A 27552-nucleotide genomic window follows, 5' to 3' on the forward strand; every position below is an offset into this window, starting at 1 on the left:
ATTCTTCTTCTTCACTCAACACTCAACACACCATATACAAAGATAAGAGTACACACATATGAAAGGTACTCAACCAAATACATACTAGGGTTCTCTATAGTGTGAACCCAACTAAATGAGCTGGTGCTATAACTATGCCAGTCTCTAGAATGGCTATCACACAGCCTGTCATCCCATTGTCCGCATATCACCCATGATCTCACCAACCATGCCAGTGGTGTAAGTGTGGGGCCTATCCCCCAGGTGGGTCATCAGTGTCCACCGCCTCACTAGATGAGCTCAATATCTCAACAACTAGTCCATCGGTTCTTCCAAAACCGAACTCGAACTCCAGGATAACTTTTCTCTAACGTAGTCAAAAGCCTTAACAAACTGAACTCATCTGACCGAACCCGTAAGTCCCATAGTCAGGTCAGGGAAAAAGACTGCACTTGGACGCTTTTTTCCTCATTGAGAGGCATAGCCATTGATTCTTTTCCATAAAACAATTTTTATCCAGGATTTACCTCATCTATCGTACTATACAGAAATTGAGTCTCGATTTACGGATCCATCAGTCCAGCCTAGCCCCATCCAGCCTAGCCCCATCCAGTCAGTCCAGCCTAGCCCCATCCAGTCCCATGGGTTAGCCAACCGCCCAACCACTATAGGGATGGGATCCAATTAGGAATTTGGTTAGGTTTTGTCTCGGGTGTACCAGGGAAAGAGTTCCCAGGCCCCCTAGCCAGATATTCATGCAAACATAAAACTAGTCACACTACTTACACACCCAATATGAACTTGTCTTTTTCACAGATTCAACAATCTTTAAAACAATCATTTAATGAAACCATAGTGTTACTGATCATAATCCTCTAATTATCCAGTTGAATCCTTATTTCCAATTCCTTCCTTCATCGGTGTACCTATGGCATCATTGGCAGCTTGAACGCTCACCACCTGTTCACTCAGGGGCCTTTTCAATAGTTCCTTCATCGGTGTACCTATGGCATCATTGGCAACCAGAACGCTCACCACCTGTTCACTCAAGGGCCTTTTCAATAGTTCTTAACTCATAGTACCCGATAATATAATCACATAAAAATAACCAGATGGAATCTCCGTTGAAGATCAGCAAGATCAACCAACAGATCCATATAAAAGAGCCATGGACTCATCCGTTCTCAGGACCAGCAAGGTCAATCAACTTGATCCATGCCCGAATTCAGAAAACAACTCTTACTCCTTGTTCCAATATCTTCCCCGACATACTCGTGGGTATCTTCGGTGACCCAGAGTCCGAGCACCGTATGGTCAGCACCCTCTAGGATCCTTCGCAGGTCACCTAGCGCTTCACTCATAGGCCGCTTCCTTGGTCCCTCATCCACTGTACTGGAAGCTCACCGTTTAATCAAACCGAGGCTGGTCAAGACCTCGGCCGACCTTGCTACGCGAGACGTCCTCCGATGACTCTCCGTCATCATCAGCAGTTGCAACTTGAACAAACAGATAGGTCTCCATGACCTCATTCACAAGACGGTCAAAATGCTTCCCCAGCATTCTCGATATAAAAGTCATTTAAAAAACAGATTTCACAAACAAATACAATTCCAACAATATTTCTATCTTTTCTCATTACTCCGCATCCTTTCACATTAGACCCCATCTTTTTTTCATCTTACCACAATTTTATTTTCATCATCGATCCCTATCACATCACATCATTCCTACATCAAATCACATCCAATCGCATCATCCACACATCAATCCACATCATCCATACATCCATCCACATCAATCCACACGTCAATCCACATAATTCAAACATCCATGCACATCAATCCACATAATTCAAACATCCATGCACATCAATCCACATTATCCATACATCCATCCACATCATTCACTCATCATACACACACCAATCACATCATCCACATCAATCTACATTATCCACACATCCATCTATATCTTCCATACATCCATCCACATCAATCCACACATCAGTCCACATCATTCAAACATCCATGCACATCAATCCACCTCATTTCATAAGCATTCCCATTCTCATCTAATCACATCTTTTTCTATCTCATCACTTATTTCCTCATTTTTCCTCATCAGATCTCACCCACTTGCATCTACCCATATGTCTCATCACTTCAATTATATTAACATCTATCTAATTTACATCGCATCTTATCACATCTCATTTATTCACCTCACATCTCATTCATTCACATCCTGATTCACATGCTAACACATTCATTCATGTCCCTTATTGTTCATTCACATTTCGATTCACATCCATTCATATTGTAAGATCCCTGTTCCCACCGAGCAACGGATTCGGGGTACTGGCAGCGGAAGTAGCGCTTCTCGCGCGGGACAGGGGTCCCACACTCGGGGCCTCGCCCACGGATATCCGGATAAGAGACTAATCCGTCGGTTGTTCCAAAACCGAACCCGGAAAAACTTCCTTTACCGAAAAGCACGGGCGATTTCACCAGGATAACTTTTTACTCTAACGTAGTCAAGATCATTTCTGATCGGGATGATCCAATTACATCTATAAGATACTTAGTCAGTTCAAGGAAGAAACTTGTATTTGGATCATTGGGATCAACGCTTTTTTCCCCATTCAAGAGGCACAGCCGTTGATTCCTATCCATAGAACAGTTACTGTCCGGAATTTATTTTTTCTATCGTAAAAACAAAAGTTTGAGTCTCGATTTACGGATCCATCAGTCCAGCCTAACCCCATCCAGTCCCATGGGTTAGCCAACCACCCAACCACTGTAGTGATGGGATCCAATTAAGAATTTGGTTAGGTTTTGTCCCGGGTACCAAGGAAAAGAGTTCCAAGGCCCCCTAGCCGGATGTTCATGCAAAATAAAACTAGTCACACCACTCACACACCCAATATGAAATTGCCTTTTCACAGATTCAACCAATTTAAAACAATCCTTTAATAAAACCATAGTATCACTGATCACCATCTTCCAATTTATCCAGTTGATTCTTAATTTTCCCATCATTCCTTCATCAGAGTATCTATGGCATCATTGGCAACTAGGACGCTCACCACCTATCCACTCAGGGGCCGTTTCCTAGTTCCTAGCCCTTAATACTCGGTAATATAATCACTTATCAAGATGGACTCTCGTTGAAGATCAGCAAGATCAACCAACGGATCCATATAAGGAGCCATGGACTCATCCATTGAAGACCAGCAAGGTCAATCAACCAGATCCATGCTCGATTTCAGAAAACAACTCCAACTCTGTTCCAATATCTTCCTCGACGCACGCGTGGGTATCCTAGGCGACCCAGAGCCCGAGCACCGTATGGTCAGCACCCGCTAGGATCCTTCGCAGGTGACCTAGCGCTTCACGCATAGGCCGCTTCCTTGGCCCCTCATCCACCGTACCGGAAGCTCACCATTTTAATCGCACCGAGGCTGGTCAAGACCTCGGCCGACCTTGCTACGCGAGACGTCCTTCATTGACTCCCCGTCAGCAGTTGCAACTTTATCATCATCACGACTTTAATCACAAGACGGTCAAAATGCTCCCCCCAGCATTCTTGACATAAAACAATCATTTACAAACAGCATTTACAAACAGTTTACAATACAATTTCTATTTTAACTTTCATTTATCTACATTATCCCTCATCAATCTACATTACTTATTCCATATTCCATTTATATGTATACTCATCCCATCACATCATTTCCATCTCATCACTTCAGATTCCCTCACATCACAATCGTATATTCACATCCATACATCCACAACTATATGCGTACATTCACATCTACATGCATACATCTACATCCCTATGCATACATCCACATCCACATTCACATTCACCTCCATACATCTACATCTACATGCATACATCCACCTCCACATTCACATCCACATCTATACATCTACATCTACATGCATACATCCACATCTCTATTCACATCTACATCTATACATCTACATCTACATATATACATCCACATCTCCATTCTCATCTACATCTATACATCTACATCTTCATGCATCCACCCACCTCCACATCCGCATCTACATCTATACATCTACATCTATATGTATACATCCACATCTCTATTCACATCTACATCTATACATCTACATCTACATGTATACATCCACATCTCCATTCTCACCTACATCTATACATCTACATCTACATGCATCCACCCACCTCCACATCCACATCTACATCTATACATCTACATCTACATGCATACATCCACCTCCACATTCACACTCACATCCATACCTCTACATCTACATGCAAACATCCATATCTCCATGCATAATAATATTCTTTTAATTAATCTAGGATGATAGTTCCTAGAATATGGTAGGAAGTCCTCTTTTTAGGCTTTGAATGAAATTATTTTATGCGTAATTTCTATAAAAATTTTGCCATAGCTCCGCTACTATGACTGATAAATCTCAATTTTTTCTAAGGGATAAGGCTCATTATTAAAGAAATAATTAGAATGGTCTCTAATTGGATCATCAATCCATAATGGCCTCTAATTGGATCATTAAGAAAATAATTAGAATGGTCTCTAATTGGATCATCAATCCATAATGGTCTCTAATTGGATCATTAAGAAAATAATTAGAATGGTCTCTAATTGGATCATCAATCCATAATGGATTGAATCATCAATATACATAAACTAAAAGCATAGAAAGAAGCCATTAATTTGGTCTCAAGCATAGCTTAACCTTGGATTAAGGAAAAGCCTTATGAAAAGCTTCATTTGGATTGAAAAGGGTCATGAGTATGACCATTTCTCAAGTGAGAGAGAGAGAAAACCATTAGAATTAAATATAAATAGAATTTTATATAATTCTTTACTATCATTACTTAATTAACTTCAATAGCATTTCAAAAACCATACCAATTAAGCTTCTCAAGCTTGAGAGGGGTTGAGAAGAGAGAATCATTGAGAAATTATAGAAAGATCAAAATTCACTATACTTATCTTATAATTTGCTTGATTCTTTGATCACGGTAGAGGCCCCCAACCAATCAATTGGTTTAGTATGTTGATGGAGCCACCAATGGGGATTGAAGAAAGAGAGAAGTGTCAAAAACTAATGAATTATTAAAGAATTCATAGTCTTGGCTTAGGTGGAGTAAAGTAACAATGCATAAGACACTATATATTTTGGCTTAGGTGGAGTGGAGTAACAAAGCATAAGACACTATATATTTTGGCTTAGGTGGAGTGGAGTAACAAAGCATAAGACACTATATATTTTGGCTTAGGTGGAGTGGAGTAACAAAGCATAAGACACTATATATTTTGGCTTAGGTGGAGTAGAGTAACAAAGCATAAGACACTATATATTTTGCAACAAGGGGAGGCTTCTATTTATAGGAAAATTTGAGCTCCTAACCAAACAAACTGATTCTAGAATTTTCCAAGTCAGTTAGGTCACTTTTTGACCATTTTTAGGTCAGTTAAGCTAACTTTTTGGAACTAGACTTGAATGAGGAGAGAGGAGAGATGAAATATCTCAATTTTTATGAGTTTAAAACTCATTCAAGCATGTGAAATATGCACCTCCTTTAAAGAACTCCCCTTCCTTACATATGTGTCAAAATTCTATTGCTCATAGTTTTTTTTACTAATAAACCTTGTACAATTTCAACTCTTCATGTTATGTGAAATATGCACCTTCTTTAAAGAACTCCCCTTCCTTACATATGTGTCATAATGAAATCATTTTAATATTGCTCATAGTTTTTTTACTAATAAACCTTGTACATTTTCAACTCTTCATCTTATGTGAAATATGCACCTTCTTTAAAGAACTCCCCTTCCTTACATATGTGTCATAATGAAATCATTTTAATATTGCTCATAGTTTTTTTACTAATAAACCTTGTACATTTTCAACTCTTCATCTTATGTGAAATATGCACCTCCTTTAAAGAACTCCCCTTCCTTACAAATGTGTCATAATGAAATCATTTTAATATTGCTCATAGTTTTTTACTAATAAACCTTGTACATTTTCAACTCTTCACCTTATGTGGGCATTTACTCATTTTTGGGTATCTTCTTTTTACAAATTGGATTTATCTCCTCCCTACACATGTATTGATGCTATTGGCCCATAGGAACCTTAATTGGACCATAGTCTAAAGATTTCTGAAAATCTAGACCCTTAGACTAAGGTTCTTTATACCTATTTCCAATTAATTCCAATTGCACGTTTGAAAATTCTTTTTGAATTTCTGTTTCAAGGGAATTCATCTTAATTATATGAGATATTTTTTTATCCAAAAATATTCAAAATCTGAATATTCTCTCTCTAGAATATTTTCTCTCTCTAGGTTAAAACAGTTAGAAACAAGGTCTTTATATTTCTGAAGAGGGATTGATTACAGGGAAAGATACTAGACATCAAAAAGGGGTTGGGGGAGGAATCTTACACATATTCCTTATCATTCATTCACATCCTATATCATTCATTCACATTTCGATTCATATGCTATCACATTCATTCACATCCTATATCATTCATTCACATCCCTTATCATTCATATCTATCCAATTTACTTCACATCTCATTGCTTCAATTCTCATTCATATCCATCACATTTACATCCACATATATTCTCCCACATACATCCACATCCATACTTATCACATACATATCCACATCTATCCTTTCACATACATCCACATCCATACTTATCACATACACATCCACATCTATCCTTTCACATACATCCACATCCATATTTATCACATACACATCCACATCTATCCTTTCACATACACTCATCCACATCCATTCTTTAACATACATCCACTTCTATTCTTCACAATCCAAGTTTCATCAAAACCTACATTTTTGTGAAGAAAAGCTTCTTTTGGCTTGGTCTGAAAAAGGATGTACTTAATCATGTATGTCAATGTCTGACTTATCAAAAAGTCAAGGCCAAGAGAGTAAAAATGCCTGGGGGGAAGTTACATCCATTAGACATCCCCCAGATGAAGTGGGAATGTATGAATATAGATTTTATTAGTGGATTACCTTCAGTGCAATCAGGTTACAACTCCATCTTCGTGGTAGTTGATAGACTAACCAAAGTTGCCCATCTAATTCCAGTAAAAGAAACTTACACTGTAGTGGATGTGGCCAGAGTGTTCCTTGAAGAAATCTTTAGATTGCATGGCCTACCCAGGAGAATAGTAAGTGATCGAGATCCCAAGTTCATGTCAAGATTCTAGACTGCATTTTTCGAAGCAGTAGGAACTTTCTTGGATCTCAGCACAGCTTACCACCCTAAGACCGATGTTTAAACTGAAAGGGTGAACCAAGTAATCGAAGATATACTTCAGTCATGCTGTGTCAGGGAACCCAAGAAGTGGCTAAGCTATCTGCACCTAGTCAAGTTTGCCTACGATGCTTCTTATCACCGAAGTATTGGGATTAGCCCTCTCAAAGCTCTGTATGGACAATATTGCTTAACTCCATTAACTTGGTCTGACCCATTGATTATTAGGGTCCAGATGTCTAGACAGATGCTTGACGAGAAGGAGCAGCAGATGCAGTAAATTCATAAAGATATAAAAGCTGCCCAGGATAGACAAAAGCAGTATGCACATAAGAAGAGGACAGACAAAAAATTCGAAGAAACAGATATGGTCTTCATTTGAGTATGCCCCAAAAGAAGTTCTCTATCTCTTGGGAAGTACAAGAAGTTATCCCCCAGATATTGTGGACTATATCTAATTACAAAGAGAGTAGGTGACTTAGCCTACGAGATTCCTCTGCCTCCTCATCTCAAAGTACAAAATGTATTTCATGTCAGCCTACTTAAAAAGTATGTACCAAGCCCGAATCATGTGCTTGATGTGATGAAATCTTAACTTCTTCAACCCAAGGGGGCAGATGGAACTCCAACATGAAGAAATCCTTGATGTTCGAGAAAAGGTTCTCAGGAATAGAATTCTGAGAGAATTATTGGTTAAATGGAAGTTCTAAAGTGACCCTGGACATTTCCACAATCTTTAACCTGGCGAGAGCCATCTTGCTTCTCTCATTGTAGCCAGTTACATCAAAGTATTCTTCCATAGCCTCAAGCCACTTCTCCACTACTTCACCTAAGTGCTTCCCTTCGCCCTTGAAGGGACCAGGTTGGGATCTGTGTCAGGGCTTTTCGAACATCCGGATCTAACTCTTTGTCAATCGATTAGAGGATCCGGTTGCCTTGCATGGGCCGCACGCCTCATGATTCTGACAAAACGAGATTTTCGTCAACTTAACTTTGACACAACAGATTTATGATTATTTAATTTTTGAGATTTATCTTTAAATAGATAATTATTTCATCATACTTCTTGAACACGATTAACCTGAAAGCAATTTAGATTTTTTTTTTTACAAAACCTCATTTATTATCAAAAGTGTTCGATATATACATAGGGCATCACGGCTCCAAAGTCATTGCCTCAATCGCGTACGCATAAAGAAGCAAAACTACGAAGGAGACATGCCATGGTACACACGATTCATTATAAAAAGAGGTGCTGTAATTCTACTTCTAGGGATAAAGCAGCTAAGAAGCCTAAAAACTCGGCATGAAATTCTGAAGTTCTTGGGTGAATGATCAAAGAGTTAAACATGCTGAACAAGCCCTAGCCTTATCAGAATCATGGCTAAGGAAATATTTTGCCTGAGCCTCTGACACTAACTGGTACTGACATTAATACATCGTCCTCCAAAGAACCACATATACCGATGTTGCTCAATAGGATCAAGAAAGTAAAGACTCTCAAAATGACATGCGAGTCTCACTCTGCTTACTCGGGTCGTAGCAGAGTTGATGAGGTGCTCGAATGCAAAGGCTATCATATCTTGACTCTGGGGAGAGTTCAGGAATTCCAGATAGATTCGAGGTATCCAAAATTTTAAGCAATTTCTATTGCTGTTACATAAATTTACAACAGCGCTCTGATACCACTTGTGGGATCCCACTGCCCCCTTCGCCCACCGGATTCTCGATAGCTGGGAGCGGAAGCAGCTCCCTCATGCGCGGGGCAGGGTTTCCCACTCGGAGCCTCCCCCTCGAATGTCTGGGCACACGAGACTAAGCTGGTGGTCATTCCCAAAACCGAAACTGGGAAAATTTCCCATGCCCGGAAAACGGGGACGATTCCACCATTTTGAATTTCTTAACAAAATTTTCTAACGAGGTCAAGATACTGAACTAACCTTCATCTGAATAAACCAGATAGAAGGGAAACTATTGCAGACTTAACTTGAAGGGATAAACGCGTTTTTCCTAATTGAATCAGGCGGCACAACCGTTGATCTATTCATTAGAGAAGTCTTCAGGCTTTTATTTAACTACTCGAGTTCTAAACGTATTCCTACTAATCAATTTTATTATTAAAACTCTACTGATTCCAGCCTAGCCACTGCCCAACCACTAGAATTGGTAGAACCAGACAAGTACTCACCCACCCATAATTGAATACCTTTCTTAACTTTTGCTTTAGAATACAGATACGCACACACTCCTCTTTAAACTTTAACCTTTAAAACAATCCATTGACAAAAAATTATTGGTTACAGATGTCATAACTCAAAATTTCCATTCAATCCTTGTTTCTCACAAAGCAGTATCACTCTGGACTCTCCGTTGAGACCAGCAGGTCAACATTGAGATCTAGTAATAGATTACAATAATTTTTCTCGTCATAATACATATATATATCATCCATGACATAGGCATGGGTGTCCTAAGCATCGCGAGCCCATGCATCGCCTGGGCAGAACCCTCCAGGATCCTCCTTAGGTGTCCTAGCACTTCACTCAGGGACCGCTTCATCAGCCCTCGCCCATCATACTAGAAGCACACCATTTTTCACCATACCCAGGCTAGTCAAGACCTGGGCAGGTTTTTGCCGCATGAGCCATCCTTTGAACACTCCCCGCCAGCTCTTGCAACCAAACTTCCCTTAGAAAAACACATATACCAAATGCTCCCTCCACCATTTTGGCATAAGAGAGTCCTTTAAGAAAACAGGATTTCTATGCAAGTTTTCAGTTTTGATTTTCTTTTGAATACAATGGGTATATCTTAAATCCGTATCCCAATACTTCTAGATCACAAGTCTAAAATTCCAATAGAATTTGTGAGTTCTGTAACCTTGATCCTCAGATCAGAATCAAGGGTCTTAACTTGATTTCAGATTCGGTGGGTGATTTGAGTGAAATTTTCTTGAACTGGTCACATCCTCTTTTCTTGAAATTGATGAACGAGATTAAGTCTTGGTCATAGTCTGATTCAGGGTTTGAGTCTGGAAAGGTTCTCCCTAAACTAACGAAGGGTAGTATTTCGATTACTACTTTACTGAATTTCAATCATTGAGTATTTTGCTTAACTGAATTTAAAACTAATCATGAATTCCTATGAGGAATAAATTAATCATTTATCTAAAATTTCGACTTCGATAGTTTTTTTTGAATTTTCTCATTATTACCATCCTAGAGAATATGAAACGGTAGAATTTTCTCTCATAGAGTATTTACTTATTCATTTACCAATATTCATGGGATTTAAACATATGATTAAAGAGAACTCTTATTTTGATATAAAAATTCTGTATGCATCTTTTTATGCATAAAATCCAACTTCTATGGAAATAACACTTTTCTATAAAAGAAAATCCTTTTATACATCTATTTATGTAAAAAAATCAATTTTGATGAAAGTAACACTTTTAAAAATTCTTTTATGCATCATTTTATGCATAAAAATCAATATTGGTGAAAGTAACACTTTTATAATAAAAATTTTCTTTTATGCATCATTTTATGAATAAAATTCAATATTGGTGAAAGTAAAACTTTTATAATAAAAAAATCTTTTATGCATCATTTTATGCATAAAATTCAATATTGGTGAAAGTAACACTTTTATAATTAAAAAAATTCTTTTATGCATAAAAATCAATATTGGTGAAAGTAACACTTTTATAATAAAAAAATTTCTTTTATGCATAAAAATCAATATTGGTGAAAGTAACACTTTTATAATTAAAAAATTCGTTTATGCATAAAAATCAATATTGATGAAAGTAACACTTTTATAATAGAAAAATTTATTTCTAATATGCATCTTTCTATGCATAGAATTTAAATCTAATGAAAATTACTCTTTTATAATTAAAAAATAACCAATATGCATCTTTCTATGCATAGAAATTAAATCTAATGAAAATCACTCTTATAAAAAAAAAACCAATATGTATCTTTCTATGCATAGAGTTTAAATCTAATAAAAATCACTCTTTTATAATAAAAAAATAACCAATATGCATCTTTCTATGTATAGAATTTAATTTTAATAAAAATAACACTTTTATAATAAAAATATTTTTACTATGCATTTTTCTATGCATAGAATGAAAAAAACACTTTTAGAATACACAAACGATAGGGATTACTCTTTTTGAATAATAAAAGATAAAACTTATTTCACAAAGAAAATTTTGCCATAACCTCCTTTGTATGGCTGACCATTTTTCGATTTTTTCTATCCTCAAGTTACTTAAAAATTATCCCAAATGGTTTAAAGCATTCTTAACTAATCAAATTTCACTTTTAAAAGAGAAACAATATGAAAAGTTTAATTCTAACAATTTGATTACTTATCTAGCATAAAGAAAGGCTGAATTGAAGAATGAAGAGAGGGGGAAAGCCTTTCCAACAAGGCATAACATCATTTTTCATTTTAAAGAAAACAAAAATTAGAAAACCATTAAAAGGAATAAACAAAAAGTAAGATTTCTAGCTTACTTGAATTTCTGTGAGCTTTCCTTTGGCTTGATGGTTTGAGGGATCTGCTCTTGTTTGCAACAAGAGTGGCCACCAATTCTTTTGAAGAGGGAAAGGTCAAAAACTAATGAATTATCAATAAATTCACTGTTTTTGGCTCTAAGGTGGAGTAGAGTAACAGTGCATGAAACACTTTTAAGCTTCTACAAAGGGGGAGGCTTCTATTTATAGGAAAAAGTGAGCTTCTAACCAAGCAAACTGATTCTAGAATTTTCCAGATGAGTTTGGTCAATTTTTGACCATTTTTGGGTCAATTTAGCTTACTTTTTGGAACTAGACTTGAATTAGGAGAGAGAAGAGATGAAATATCTCAATATTTGAGAATTTAAAACTCCACCACACATGTGAAATAGGCACCTCCTTCATGAGGGGGAATCCCCACTCTTCATCTTAGTCCACACTTCATATTCTCTTCATCTTATGTGAGTATTTACTTATTTTTGGGGAGATTTTTTTTATTTCTTCAATTTATCTCCTCCATACATTTGGATGAATCTGATTGGCCCCTCAGAACCTTAATTTAAAATGTTTAGATAATCTGGACCCTTAGGATAAGGCCTTTTGAACAAATTATGATTTATTTCTAATGCACCTTCTGAAAATCTTTTTGAACTTCTGTTTCGGGGTAATTTATTTTAACAAGAAGAGATATTTTTTTCATCCAAATATATCTAAAATCTGAATAACCTCTCTCTAGAACATTTTCTCTTTCTAAGCCAAAATAGGTAGAAACACGATCTTTTGTTATTCTGAAGAGGGAATTGATTACAAGGGAAGATACTGGACATCTTGAGGGGCTGGGGAGGAATCTTACAGTCCAACTAGATTCTTGGTGAGTTCGGTCAAGAAAAACTAGTTTAGTTCCAGTAGTGTATTCTTTGTGATTAGAACTGGAATTTCACGAAGTTTTTACTTGATTCAGATAAAGAGATGGACAAGTAGGTTTATAGTCCGTCCCTCTTGTAGTCTAACCAAATTCATTCGGTTTAGTTCTATAAGGATTCCCTTAAGATAAACATCTAGTTTTGGGTAAATATCCATTTAGTGATTTTACCAATTATAATATCCAAAGATATTCCTTCTATCACATAATTTCCCAACCTTAATTCATTAGGTAGAATTATGGTTGAAATTCATCTTTTGACACTAAAATTTAATTCAAATCCATCTTTTCTTAATTTAATTCGAATCCATCTTTTCTTAATTATCATAAAAAATCTTCTTTTTAACTAAATATCATACCTTTTTTTTGAATAAACGTGAAATCCCTCTTTTTCTCATTTTAATTAGTGCAATCCATTTATCATTGGAATTCCTCTTTTACCTATAAATCAAATCTATTTAAAATTCTTCTTAAAAAATACATAAAAATATCCATTAAGCACTTTTCTCATTTAAATATTTGAATTACAATATGGTGGGAATTCGTCTTTCATCATTTAAACTTATCTATACAAAAAGAAAAATTTAACTAAATTTTCTCTTAAAATTTAAATAAAAATCTCCATTAATTCCATTACACTAGGGATTACACTTTCCTCATTTAAATATTTGAATTCCAATATGGTGGGAATTCCTCTTACATCATTTAAACTTATCTATGCAAAAAGATAAATTTAACTAAATTTTTTCTTTAATTTTTAACTAAATTACACATTATTTTAGCATCCCAATTTTTCTCTTACGTCATTGGAATACATGGGATTCCATTGTCATGGGGATTACTCTGTTAACATAAAAATGGATCACTAGAAATTCATCTTTTTCCTAATTAACTATTTATGCATAAACATAAAAATCAAATTTTCCATGATTATAATGAGAATCATTCAATTAGTCTGGGATGATTAATCCTAGAATATGGTAGGAAGTCCTCTTTTCATATTATGAATGAAAATGACTTATGTGTTAATTTTTTAAAAATTTTGCCATAGCTCCGCTGCTATTACTGATAATTGTCAATAATTTTGAAAACATAAAGTTTAGTAATATCATATGATAGAATAACCATTACTTGGATCAATATCCAATTATGGACTTGATTCCTAATTTTTTCATGAATTAAATAGCATAAAAGCATTAAAAAGCCACTTATTTGGCCTCAATTTGACAAGCATAGAAATTACTTTTAGATTAGAGAATCGCTTCATGAGAAGCTTCATTTGAATATAGAATAGGTCATAGGAATGACCATTCTTTGGGGGAGAGAGAGAAATGCTTTTAAAAAAACATTATAATTTAAGCATAAATAAAAATTTATGTGTTTTATTACTACAATTCATTAAAGAACTTCAATTGTATTAAAAATCCATTCAATTGAATGCTTCTCAATCTTGAGAGGGGTTGAGAAGAGAGAAACATTTGGAGATTTTTTTAAAAAAGACCATAAACCACACTTTACCTCCTAGATTGCTTAATTCTTTAATCAAAGTAGAGGCCCCCAACCAATCAATCGGTTTGGTATGTTAAGGAAGACTCCAAGGAAGATTGAAGAGAGACAGAATCTCCAATCTCTTCAATTTGTAGAGGATTTTTAGAGGATAATAGAAAATAATCTTATCTTAGAGTAATACCATCATAGTTTAGTTCACAAATGATAATACAAAAGAATGAGGGTCTTTTTATAGGTGAGGGAGGCCACTAACTGAGTCCAACTCAGTTCTAGAATTTTCCAGCTTTAGTTTGGCTGAATTTGGACAAGATTTAGACCAGTTTGGCTCCCTTTTGTGATTTGGTTTGATTTGATCCAGGAGAGAGGAGATATAAAAATATCCTATTATTTTTTAGTTTAAAACTCATCCACACAGGTGAAATAGGTGCCTCCTTGAAGGGCCCCCTTCTCCTTACCAATGTGTCAAAAATGAATGATTACTCCAAAATATCTCATTTTTTATTAATACCTTATAATTTTTAACTAATAAATCTAGTACTTAGTCAACTCTTCATCTTATGTGAGCATTTACTCATTTTTGGGTAATTTTCTTTTATTCTTTGGATTTATCTTATCCCAACACTTGGATTAATCTTATTGGTCCATAGGAACCTTAATTGGACCATAATCTAAAATTTTCAGAAAATCCTGACCCTTAGGCTAAGGTCTTGTAAATCATTTTTAATTAATTCCAATTGCACCTTGGAAAATCTATTTTGATTTTCTGTTTCAGGGAAAAAAAATTTTGATAGTTGTAGAATTTATTTATCCAAAAATATCCCAACATTGATTTACCACTCTCTAGAAATTTTTATCTCACTAGGCCAAACAAGGAAAAATAATATTTTCTTGTATTTAGAAACATAGAACGATTACAAGGGATTGAAGTAGAGGCTTATTTGTTATTCAGGCTGAGGAGGAATCTTACACCCATGGTAATCGTTAGGTGACGATATTAATAATTCATACCTTTACACGTCCTTAAGACACCCATGGTAATCCTTAGGTAACAGTAAAGATCCTCATGCACCACTTTAGTAAGGTTGATGAAGTACCCCAAGATGTAGCGAATACATAGCTTATCACAGAATAAGTCTTTATATATTAGGGTGTTTAAATCACTGTATTAAGAAGAATAAAAACCAACATGTCAATAAAATTGAATGTAGAGGACTGACCTATAATTGCACATTTGGGAAGCGATGGCTCATAAGAAAACTTACCACAAATTAACAACAAATAGGTAGCAATACATTTAAAGGTGAGGTTCTCAAGCCATGAGTATTGTTTTACCATGCATTTTTTAGTTGAGTCAGGTTTTTCAAAGGTTGCCCCACAAATCCTCTTATTGTGGAGATCCATAAAGAGAATGTGGGGGAGAGGGAGAGCTTCAAACCCTAGCAAGCAAACACTCACACACAAGAGAGAGCAAGACACAAGAGAGAGCAAGACACAAGAGAGAGATGGATGGCTGAATTTTCCTCTATCTTCTTCTTCTCTACTCCACCAACATAACATAAAAGATAAGAGTACACACTATATGGGTTAGTAATCAACTACTACATCATACAAGGGTCAGTCCATAATGTGAACCTGACTAAATGAGCTGGCGCTATAACTATGCGAGTCTCTAGTAATCCAAAATGGCTATCACACAGCCTGTCATCCCATTGGCCGCATATCACCCACCATAATCTCACCAACAATGCTAGTGGTGTAGATGCAGAAGCTATCACCCAAGCGAGTCATCAATGTCCACTCGTAGCACTAGTTGAGCTGGTTATCTCAACACTCCCTCTCCACTCCTGCTCCAATGGCACTGAAATAGGCTTACAGCTTGTCATACCATACTTGGACAACATGTCCAAGCCATACTACCTCTACAATAGCAAAATGCCATGAGGTGATCTCACCACCTCTATGCCCAAGAAATACAGCAGCTCACCCAGATCCTTCATCTCAAACTTATGCTTCAAGAGTGTTGTGACATCTTGTATGTCTGCATCACAATCACCAGTGATAATCAAGTCATCCACATAGATGACTAATAGCATGATCCCTCTATCTGTCTTTTTCACATATAATGAAAAATCTACATTGGATATCTAAAATCCAATGGTAACAAGATACTTCTCGATCTTGTTTGACCATCCTTTGGGTGCCTGCTTCAAGCCATACAAGGCTTTGCATAACCTGCACACAAAATCTGGATGTGCATCACTCTCATAACTTGGTGGCTACATCATGTACACTTCTTCTTGCAAATCACCATGCAAGAAAGCATTCTTTACATCCATTTGATGTAAAGACCAACCCTTCGCTCTACAGCCATAGCAATGATAGCTCTAACGGTTGCCATTCTTGCAATCGGGCTGAATGTCTCCTCATAGTCTATGCCATAAGTCTGCGTATAGCCCTTGGCAACTAATCTTGCCTTGTACCTGCTCACTAAACCATCAGCATTGTGCTTGACTTTGTACACCCATGTACATCCAATTGCCTTCTTTTCCTTAGGAAAAGGTACTAACTCCCATGTTGCATTTGCATCCAATGCTGCCATCTCCTCATCCATGGAAACTTCCCATTTCTTATTTCCAATTTCTTGCTCAAAGCAAGTGGGCTAAACCTCCTGTACTTCTTTTACCATGTAAGAATAATGATGGTCTGTATATCCATCATATCTCAACCTGTCTCAACAGGGTATCTAACCCTCGTAGACCTACATACACTTGGATCACTACTAGGTGTCCTCAAAACAGCCCTAGTTCTCCTTACACCAGGAGTAACCACAGACGGAATGCCAAGCTCCTCATCAAGGCTCTGCTTAGAGCCACTAGAGTCACCATCCACATATGAGTGACCTGCTGACAGATCAGGCACAAAAGGTTGATCTACCACCTTTTCCTTCCCTTTCTGTGATACATGTGTACCTGCATCATTCCTCAACCTGCCTGCTGACCATGGGCTAACATTGGATCCACTACTCGAGGATACTGCGCAGGGACAGAGGGCGGTATAGACGGCGACACGGCAGAGTATAGGCTACGCAGAAATGCATGTTGCCCATGGAGCACACCCATGGAGCACCCCAAGGGTTTATATAGTTGTGGGGTATGGGTGTGGGCGCTACACAAAAAAGTATGGTGGAAAGGACGGTGTGTCAGCAAAGGATGTGGATTAGTGGCCTGCATGGCTCTGGGGGAAAGGTACGGTGGTGGGGTTTAGAGGGAAAGGAGTGGTACGCATGTACCTTATCTGGTCAGAGGCAGGATGGGTGTCCACGTAGCGGTGTGTGTGGACCACATAGTGGGTGGCCGACCTTTGGTTCTTGTGTGGCCATTGTAAGGGCACCTTGGTGAGTGTGTACAGTCCCTTTTTTGGGGTGGGGTCTCCAAATTTGGGACGTCGGCCTCGATTTGTGTCTCGGACCGCCTGGGGGGTGAATTTTTTTTTTTGTCTGAGATGCTCTCCTGGTCATTGGGGTGCAGACCATTCGTCAATCGGATGCCCGGTCATGCATTTATTAAGGTTTAAAGGTCATTGCTTTTTAACTAAAAATAACCAAAATTTACGTATAAGCTTGATCCGATGTCCGTTTTGGATGCTGTAAAATCCTATACTAGGGTAAAATCGCACGTAAATTTCAAATTTGGGCTCGAAATTTGAAAATTCAAGTAGAAATGACTCATTTAATAAAATCATTGATTTTTTATACCATAAAAACTCATAATTCATCTATTACATGGACATTTCTTTATTAGTGAAGATGGGTATGTTACATCCTTCCCCCCTTAAGGAAATCGAGATGTCCTCATCATCTCGTCTCATGAATTGGGGATAATCCTTTAAGAGTGTAGCTTCATCTTCTCAAGTTGCATCCTATTCAGGGTAATCTTTCCACTGTACTAGATGTTCTACAAGAGTTTTATTACGGAGTTACCTTTCCCTAGAATCTATGATCCTACTGGCCTGTAATTCAAGGACTCCTTGAGTAGGGATTACAACTTGTTCATCATCAAGAATATGATCGAGACTGGGTACATAAGGTTTTAACAAACTTACATGAAATAGATTGTGGACTATGGCCTGGGAGTTGGAGTTTATAGGCACTTTTACCTAAACACTTGATAACTGTATAGGGACCACAATACCTAGGGCTGAGCTTCTTATATTTCCCAAGTGATAGAGAACTTCGTTTGGGTCGCACTCATAGAATAACTTTGTCTCCTTCCTTGAAGATCCTTTCAGACCTCTTGGTGTTAGCATAATGCTTTTGGCGATCTTGAGCAGCTTTAATATCCTTTTGGATTGCTTTGGTTTGTTCCTCCATCTCTTCGAGCATTTTCCTGGATGCCTCAACTCTTATGGTCGGATTAGAGAAATCTAGAGGAGATAAGCATTCTTGCCCCCCATAGACTGCTTTGAATGGTAACATTCCTATGCTCTAATGATAAGATGTATTGTAGGCAAATTCTACCAGAGGAAGGTATTGAATCCATCTTCTTGGTTCTCGTCCACAATATGCTCTGAGAATTACCTGATTGACTCTCTCAATCTGGCCATTGGTTTCTGGATGATAATAAGCTCTACTGCTAAAGCAAAGTTGAGTGCCCAGGGCTTGAAATAAGGACTGCCAGAACTTTGAAGTGAAGTCAGAATCCTAGTCACTTACTATCCTTTTTGGGAGACCATGAAGTTTGAAGACTTCCTTGATGAATATTCAAGCAACATCAAAAGCTTTGAAGCTCTTCTTTGCTAAGAGATCTTACCCTCCTGAGGCAAATCCTAAAGATCAACCCTACAAGAAACCCCAACAGAATTTCCCCTACTACAACACAGGGTGGCAAAGAAACTCTTTTGTCCCCCGCTCGTGTAAGATCCATGTTCCCACCGAGCAACGGATTCGGGGTAGTACTGGCAGCGGAAGTAGTGCTTCTCGCGCGGGACAGGGGTCCCACACTCCGGGCCTCGCCCACGGATATCCGGATAAGAGACTAATCTGTCTCGGTTGTTCCAAAACCAAACCCGGAAAAACTTCCTTTACCGAAAAGCACGGGCGATTCCACCAGGATAACTTTTTACTCTAACGTAGTCAAGATCATTTCTGATCGAGATGATCCAATTACATCTATAAGATACTTGGTCAGTTCAAGGAAGAAACTTGCCGTTGATCCTATCCATAGAACAGTTACTGTCCGGGATTTATTTTTTTCTATCGTAAAAACAAAAGTTTGAGTCTCGATTTACGGATCCATCAGTCCAGCCTAACCCCATCCGATCCCATGGGTTAGCCAACCGCCCAACCACTGTAGTGATGGGATCCAATTAATAATTTGGTTAGGTTTTGTCCCGGGTACCAAGGAAAAGAGTTCCAAGGCTCCCTAGCCGGATGTTCATGCAAAATAAAACTAGTCACACCACTCACACACCCAATATGAAATTGCCTTTTCACAGATTCAACCAGTTTAAAACAATCCTTTAATAAAACCATAGCATCACTGATCACCATCTTCCAATTTATCCAGTTGATTCTTAATTTTTCCATCATTCCTTCATCACAGTATCTATGGCATCATTGGCAACTAGGACGCTCACCACCTGTCCACTCAGGGGCCGTTTCCTAATCCCTAGCCCATAATACTCGGCAATATAATCACTTATCAAGATGGACTCTCGTTGAAGATCAGCAAGATCAACCAACAGATCCATATAAAGAGCCATGGACTCATCCATTGAAGACCAGCAAGGTCAATCAACCAGATCCATGCCCTATTTCAGAAAACAACTCCAACTCTGTTCCAATATCTTCCTCGACGCACGCGTGGGTATCCTAGGCGACCCAGAGCCCGAGCACCGTATGGTCAGCACCCTCTAGGATCCTTCGCAGGTGACCTAGCGCTTCACTCATAGGCCGCTTCCTTGACCGCTCATCCACCGTAACCGGAAGCTCACCATTTTAATCGCACCGAGGCTGGTCAAGACCTCGGCCGACCTTGCTACGCGAGACGTCCTTCATTGACTCTCCATCAGCAGTTGCAACTTTTTCAATTAGGTCTCCACGACTTTAATCACAAGATGGTCACAATGCTTTCCCAGCAATCTTGACATAAAACAGTCATTTACAAACAGCATTTACAAACAGTCACAAAATACAGTTTCTATATTAACTCTCATTTTTCCACATTATCCCTCATCAATCCACATTGCTTATTCCACATTCCAGTTATATGTGTACTCATCCCATCACATCATTTTCCATCTCATCACTTCAGATTCCTTCACATCACATATCATATATTCACATCCATACATATATCTACATCCACATCCACATTCACATCCATACATCCACATCTACATCCATACATCTATTTTCACATCCACATCTACATGCACATTCATACATCCACATCCATACATCCACATCTACATGCACATTCACATCCATACATCCACATCTATATGCGTACATTCACATCTACATGCATACATCCACATCTCTATGCATACATCCACATCCACATTCACATTCACCTCCATACATCTACATCTACATGCATACATCCACCTTCACATTCACATCCACATCTATACATCTACATCTACATGCATACATCCACCTCTACATCCACATCTACATCTATACACCTACATCTACATGCATACATCCACATCTCCATTCACATCTACATCTTTACATCTACATCTACATGCATCCATCCACCTCCACATCCACATCTACATCTATACATCTACATCTACATGTATACATCCACATCTCCATTCACATCTACATTTATACATCTACTTCTACATGCATCCATCCACCTCCACATCCACATCTACATCTATACATCTACATCTACATGTATACATCCACATCTCCATGCATAATAGAATTCTTTTAATTAATCTAGGATGATAGCTCCTAGAATATGGTAGGAAGTCCTCTTTTTATGCTTTGAATGAAATTATTTTATGCGTAATTTCTATAAAAATTTTGCCATAGCTCCGCTACTATGACTGATAAATCTCAATTTTTTCTAAGGGATAAAGTTTATCATTTAATTTAAGGAAATAATTAGAATGGTCTCTAATTGGATCATCAATCCATAATGGATTGAATCATCAATATGCATAAACTAAAAGCATAGAAAAAAGCCATTAATTTGGCCTCAAGCATAGCTTAATCTTAGATTAAGGAAAAGCTTCATTTGGATTGAGAATGGGTCATGAGTATGATCATTTCTTGAGTGAGAGAGAGAAATTACATAAAAACCATTAGAATTTAAACATAAATGGAAATTAACTTCAATAGCATTTATTAAATTATGTAACTCTTCACTACTATTCACCAATTAACTTCAATAGCATTTAAAAAACCATACCAATTAAGATTCTCAAGCTTGAGAGGGGTTGAGAAGAGAGAATCATTGAGAAATTATAGAAAAGATCAAAATTCAATATACTTACCTTATAATTTGCTTGATTCTTTATTCACGGTAGAGGCCCCCAACCAATCAATTGGTTAAGTATGTTGATGGAGTCACTAATGGGGATTGAAGAAAGAGGGAAGCTCCAAAAACTAGTGAATTATTAATGAATTCATAGTTCTTGGCTTAGGTGGAGTAGAGTAACGATGCATAAACACTATCTATTTTTCAACAAGGGGAGGCTTCTATTTATAGGAAAATTTGAGCTCCTAACCAAACAAACTGATTCTAGAATTTTCCAAGTCAGTTTGGTCACTTTTTGACCATTTTTAGGTCAGTTAAGCTAACTTTTTGGAACTAGACTTGAATGAGGAGAGAGGAGAGATGAAATATCTCAATTTTTATGAGTTTAAAACTCATTCAAGCATGTGAAATATGCACCTCCTTTAAAGAACTCTCCTTTCTTACATATGTGTCATAGTTTTTTTATTAATAAACCTTGTACATTTTCAACTCTTCATCTTATGTGAAATATGCACCTCCTTTAAAGAACTCCCCTTCCTTACATATGTGTTTTTTTTACTAATAAACCTTGTACATTTTCAACTCTTCATCTTATGTGAGCATTTACTCATTTTTGGATACCCAAAATATCTCATATTTTTAATATTGCTCATAGTTTTTTACTAATAAACCTTGTAGATTTTCAACTCTTCATCTTATGTGAAATATGCACCTCCTTTAAAGAACTCCTCTTCCTTACATATGTGTCATAGTTTTTTCAACTCTTCATCTTATGTGAAATATGCACCTCCTTTAAAGAACTCCTCTTCCTTACATATGTGTCATAGTTTTTTTTTACTAATAAACCTTGTACATTTTCAACTCTTCATCTTATGTGAAATATGCACCTCCTTTAAAGAACTCCCCTTCCTTACATATGTGTTTTTTTACTAATAAACCTTGTACATTTTCAACTCTTCACCTTATGTGAGCATTTACTCATTTTTGGGTATCTTCTTTTTTACAAATTGGATTTATCTCCTCCCTACACATGTATTGATGCTATTGGCCCATAGGAACCTTAATTGGACCATAGTCTAAAGATTTCTGAAAATCTAGACCCTTAGGCTAAGGTTCTTTATACCTATTTCCAATTAATTCCAATTGCACATTGGAAAATTCTTTTTTTGAATTTCTGTTGCAGGGGAACTTATTTTAATACGATGAGTTATTTTTCTATCCAAAAATATTCATAATCTAAATATTCTCTCTCTAGAATAATTTTCTCTCTCTAGGCTAAAATAGTTAGAAACAAGGTCTTTATATTTCTGAAGAGGGGTTGATTACAGGGGAAGATACTAGACATCAAAAAGGGGGTTGGGAGAGGAATCTTACAGCTCGTATGCTGCTTCTTCCAGAGAAGGCCCTCTATGTTTTGAATGCAATGAGCTGGGACACTTTAGGGCCAATTGTCCCAAGATGGAAACATCATTTCCCCAAGGTTGCAGAGGAAATCAAGGTCATGGAACCCCTATCCACCAAGGTGCAAGAGGCGGTGAACGTGGCAGAGGCCATGGAGGAGGAGTTGGTAGGACCGCCTGTATTATAAGTGAAGAACAGACCTTGGAAATGGCTGAAGAAGAGCACGCCACTGTCCATGCGACAGTAGAACACCAAGGTCCAAATAAACAATTTGGTGTAATCCAAACCCCAGCCACTCATCACGATAAGCCATTACAGCTTTTGATTGATTGTGGCAGTACCCATTCATTTCTTTCTCCTAGATGTTTGCAAAAATTAAACTTGGGTCAAAAAATAGCTAGAAGAATGATTGTAGAGATAGCCAGTGGGAAAGAAGTAGTATCTCGCCACTCTATAATAGGAAACCTTGATTTTGAGCTGGGTAATGAGCAAACTCATGGCCACTTTAGAGTCTTACCACCATTAGGAATTTATGATGGAATCGTTGGGATGGACTCGTTAATTGCAAACAAAGCTATCATTCAATATAACCAGGGGAGTATCAGTTTTGAAAATGAGCATGGCCAAGTAATATCCGTTCAGGAGAAAACAGGAAAACCTAAATCTAGGATAGTCAAGGCAAAACATCTTCTCAAGGGAGCACGTAAGGGTTAGCAATTTTTCTTAGTCAAGCTCTACAAAGCCATTGAGCCTAGTAAGGAGACAAAACCCTCTTGGCTCCAAGAATTCTCTGTTGACATCTTCCCTGACAAGCTTACAGGGCTACCGCCTCCTCGAGAAGTCGATCATGAAATCGAGGTGATCCCTAGAGCTCAACCCGTCTCAAAAACGCCCTATAAAATGTCCCTTCTTGAAGACATTAAACTTAAAGAGCAACTTTCCCAACTCATTGAGCAAGGATTTGTACACCCCAGTAGCTCTCGGGGGGCACCTGTTCTTTTCCAAAAAAAGGAGGACAAAACTCTCTACCTGTGCATACGTTATTGGGGGCTAAATCAAGTCACTGTCAAGAATAAGTATCCTATCCCTCGCATGGACAAGCTTCTTGATGGGGCCAAAGTTTTCTCAAAAATAGATTTGAGGTTTGGTTACTATCAGATCAGAGTCAAGGAAGCAGATATACCCAAGACAGCCTTCAATACCTGTTATGGCCACTATGAGTTTACTGTAATGTCATTCGGGTTAACCAATGCTCCTGAAACCTTCAACCGCCTAATGCAAGATATATTCCGTCGTTACTTGGATGAATTTGTCCTTGTTTTTTTAATGACATCTTAATCTACTCCATATCAATGGAAGAGAATGAGGAGCATGTGCGTAGAGTTCTGCAATTGATGCGTAGACACAAACTCTATGCCAAGAAGAGCAAATGTACTTTCTTTACTCATCAAATTGAGTATCTTGGATTCATCATCTCCAAAGATGGCATCTCAGTAGACCCCACCAAGGTCAAAGATATTCTGGAGTGGCCACCCCCTAAATCAGTTCGTGAAGTTTTTGGGTTTTTGGGAATCATGGGATGGTATAGGATTTTTATCAAAGATTATGCCTTGGTAGCTGCACCGTTGAAATGGATCTTCTTAGCTTTGTCAATCCTCATTTCTTTCACAAGGGGCTTTACTCATATTAGAACATCCTATAATGTGCTTGGCCTCATTGCTTCAAGGTGGGAATCTAAGGGTTCATTTAACCCTTGGGAGAAACAAGCCACTTGCTGGGAAGTAGTCATAGCTTGGGCATACTTCCAAAGAGTGATAAATTTGGTATAGTAGTCCTCAAGAGTTAAGATGTACCCCCTAAGACTGAAAAACTCATTCATCTTTATGGATTCATGGGATGGGGGAAGATATCTTTCCTTCACGGCCTGCTTGATGTCTTCCCACGTTTGAGATTGCTCAGTGACTCCCTTGTCACGGCACCACTGTTTCCACCAGAGTTTAAGGTGAAACCGTGCAAGCATAGACTGATCTGCTACTCCAGTATCGACAGGCAGAGAAATAATCGTCCACCGCTTTAATTCAGACTTTAGCATCCTTCTCAATCTTTCAACCTTCTCCTTTAAAGGACGGAGGTTGCATTTGCTTGAGAAGGAGCTTCTTCTCCTGGATATCAGTGTAAAGTGCAGATTAACCCTATTGGCCCTTTAGAACACTCTTTGAACCTTAATCTGATTTTTTCTTAAATTATGTACCCCTAGGCTAAGATGTCCAGTACACATAATCATTTAATTTCTAATGCGCATTGAAAAACTCTTTTTAAATTTTGTTTTAGGGGATCTCTTCCTATTGACTAGAATATTTTCTCTCTTCTCCAGACCAAAAAACAAGGAAAAATAATGTTTTCTTACATTCTGAAATAGGGGATGATTATAGAGACTGCAGGGGAGGTTCTTACACCTTTAAATCTCAAAATATGGAGGGAGGAATCTACAAAGCTAACATGAACAAATCTACATAACCTTTTCTATAGCAAGTGCCAATCTACCAGAAAAGATGGTGTTATTTTATTGATGATATCTTGGCCCTAAGACCAAGCTACCAGGAGAGAGATAATCTAGATTTGTTCATGGTATCTTGGTCCTAGGGTGAAGCTAGATTCTCTTGCAAGTGTCACTCTTGCCATGCACATGCATAGATGGGACCAAGGGCCATTCATCTATGTAATCTTGAGACGATGTCCAAGCTAGATTCTCTCGCACAAGGGTCACTCTTTCCATGCACATGCAGATATGGGCTCAAGGGCCATTCTACAATGAAATCTTGAGAGAATGTCCCTAGGGTTTACAAGAGAATCTAGTTACCACACACAAGAGAATCTAGCTTGGCTCTAGAGCAAAGCTAGATTCTCTTGCAAACAACGGTCACTCTTGCCATGTACATGTAGAGATTGGCCCAAGGGCCATTCTACCATGCAATCTTGAAAGAATGGCCCTAGGGTTCACAGGATAATCTAGATACCACACACAATAGAATCTATCTTGACCTTAGGGCCAAGCTACCATGAACAAATCTACATCATCTTTGTTGGGAGCTTGTCCCTAGGGCCAATATACCAGCAAAGATGGTGTTGCTCTGTTAATGGTAGCATGGCCATAGGGCCAACATACCAGTAGAGAGCATGTAAATTTGTTCATGGTAGCTTGGCCCTAGGTAACGTGGCCTTAGGGCCAAGCTAGATTCTCTTGTAAGGGTAACTCTTGCCATACACATGTAGAGATGGGCCCAAGGGCCACTCTACCATGCAATCTTGAGAGAATGGTCCTCGAACACAAGACAATCTAGCTTGCTTCTAGGGCCGAGCTAACATGAAAAATAAAAGCTTTGTCCCAGGGCAAAGAAGCTACCTTGAGAAAATCTAGCTTGGTCCTAGGTTCAAGCTACCATCAAAGAGGATGTTGATTTGTTCTTGGTGGCATGCACAAGTGAATAAAGCTACCAAACATAGTGAATCTATCTTGGCCCTGGGGCCAAGCTATCATGAGAAAATATACTTCATCTTTGCTAGCAGCGCTTGGCCCTAGGGCCTAGGTCCAATCTGCGAAAAAAGATGGTGTTGTTCCAATGATGTAGATTTGTTCATGGTAGCTTGGCCCTAGGGCTAAACTAGGTTCTATTGTGTGTGGTAGATAGATTATCTTGTGAACCCTAGGGCCATTCTCTCAAGAGTGCATGGTAGAATATCATTTGGGCCTATCTCTACCACATGTGCTTGGCAAGAGTGAACCTTGGAAGAGAATCTAGCTCGGCTCTATGGCTAACCTAGATTCTCTTATGTGTGGTAGCTAGATTTGCTTAGGAACCCTAGGGACATTCTCTCAAGATTGCATGGTAGAATGGCCCTTGGGCCCATCTTTGCATGTACATGGCAAGAGTGACCCTTGTAGGAGAGTCTAGCTTGGCCATTATCTCAAGATTGCATGGTAGAAGGGCCCTTGGGCCCGTCTCTGCATGTGCATGACAAGAGTGACCCTTGAAAGAGAATCTAGCTTGGCCCTAGGGCCAAGCTACCATGATTAAATCTACATCATCTTTGTTGGCAGCTTGGCCGTACGACCAATCTACCAACAAAGATGGTTTTTCTTTGATGATGGTAGCTTGGCCCTAGGGCCAAGCTACCAGCAAAGAGGATGTAGATTTGTTCTTGGTAGCTTGGCCCTGTTGAAATGTCAAGCTCGTATACAGCTGGAGGATAGCACATGGGTGCTGACAGAGTGACAGTATGGTAGATAGATATTGTGTGGTGTGTTTATGACCGCGTCCAGCTGGTCATGTGTGGTGTGGACATTACATTAGGTTTACTTTGTAGTGTGGACATAACACTA

The sequence above is a fragment of the Cibotium barometz genome, chromosome 6 (assembly GCF_041138505.1).
Source record: "Cibotium barometz isolate CiBa-2024 chromosome 6, ASM4113850v1, whole genome shotgun sequence".
Taxonomy (NCBI): domain Eukaryota; kingdom Viridiplantae; phylum Streptophyta; class Polypodiopsida; order Cyatheales; family Cibotiaceae; genus Cibotium; species Cibotium barometz.